This window comes from Silurus meridionalis, chromosome 4 (assembly GCF_014805685.1).
Source record: "Silurus meridionalis isolate SWU-2019-XX chromosome 4, ASM1480568v1, whole genome shotgun sequence".
NCBI lineage: Eukaryota > Metazoa > Chordata > Actinopteri > Siluriformes > Siluridae > Silurus > Silurus meridionalis.
In genome coordinates, this window is record NC_060887.1 from 5,140,580 (window position 1) to 5,142,402 (window position 1,823).

Genomic DNA, 1,823 nt, shown 5'->3' on the forward strand with positions numbered 1-1,823 from the left:
CAGACATGATGACCACTACACTCCAGCATTAACAATCAATGACTGTTTCTTCCAATGTTATAAATCACTATATTCTGCTCCTTTATCTGCTGACACTTCAACATTAGAGGCCTTTTTCAAAATGTATGTATTCCTACAATAAGTGTAGGTACAGCATTACAATCGGATGAGTTTATATCTGATACAGAAATAGCCTTAGCAAGTCTGCCTTCTGGTAAATCACCTGGACCAGGATACGAAAATCTTAGCAAAAACTCTGACCTGCTGTCTGGAGAAAGTTCTGCCTTGTGTTATTTCACCTGAACAAACAGGCTTCATCAAGAACAGATACTCTTCTTGTAATATTGGGCGCATGTTGAATGTTATATATAACCCATCTCTATCTGACACTTCTTTAGAGGTGGAGAAGCAGAAGGTGGAGGAGCAGAAGGTTGAGGAGCAGAAGGTTGAGAAGCAGAAGGTTGAGGAGCAGAAGGTTGAGGAGCAGAAGGTGGAGGATCAAAAAGAACAGGCTGAAGTCCTTTGGACTTTTGGAGACTTTAGAGAATGTGAGAAAATGTATAACTGTGTGTAGATAATCAGGTAAAATATTATTTATGAGTCTGACTTTTTTATTTATTAGTCTGAGTGTGACTGATTATCACGAATCACACAGCACAACTTACTCAAAAGTCTAATGCCGAATGTTTCCTGTTTTTTTTTAACCTCAAGAAATGTAAATGAAGTGATGAACACACTGGATGTTGTTGTTCTGTAGACAGTCACACCGCTGCTGAGAAATCTGGACTGTATTGTGGATGAAGGACGTCTACGAAGCGTTCCTGAGATTTGGGACTGTCCTCACTGCACACGTCATTTATAACTACTGATCCTTACATTTTCCTTCTTTCTCAGTAACTTGGGGTTTCCTCCCTGTACTCAGCTGGAGTATTTTCTGAATGTGGAGAGCTCTGATATTGCGAACCTTTAACACGTTTGATGTGCGTTCTTTGCTTTGTGTTTCTGCTCGCTGTCCCGTACAGGTCATGATAGAGAACAGACGCTCAAAAGGCATCGGGTGTGTGACGTTTTCATCTCCTGATGAGGCTCGAGTAGACATCATGGAGATGAACGGCAGGGTGCTGGGCAGCAGGACTGTGTACTAAAGTCCCTCTCAGTCCCTCTCAGAATGTAGAAACCATCTCACCTTCAAAACCCTGCCCAGACCCAAGACCCAACGCCAACAAGAACATCCATCCACAGAGTGAGTCAAAGCCGTCCGATTAGTTTTGTGTTAAGTGCAGTTAAAGATTTAAAACAGAAGAGAACTATTCATGTTAGCAAAATTTACCTTCTGATTGGATGCTAACATGAGATGATTGTCTGCATCTACAGATGTTCCAGTTGCAGATCCTGGAAAAGAAAACCAGCAGCAGTGGAACAGGCGATTCACACCACAGCCTCTCAGACTGGACACACAGGAACTATTCTGATTCTATTTCCAGTGTGTTTTATAGAGACCTTCATGATCTGGAGCAGGTTTTGGTCACAGCTGTGTTTGGTCACATGTGATAACTGGTTTAATACTGAGTGATTGATCAGTGTGTATTATTAAAGTCAGCAATGCAAACACACACATGCACTCAAACATTGGATGCTGAATTTGTTCTGTTTTCTGTAGGAATTAGGATTAGATCCTCTATTATACCAGAACCAGTGTACACTTGCAGCAAGTTTCTGCTCTCGGAAAAAATGACCTTTCAAATAAAAGTGCTTCATTGTTCATTCACCAGTGAGACCAGAACGTTGTTAATAAAAGAACACCTCTGTTCTGTTTATATTAT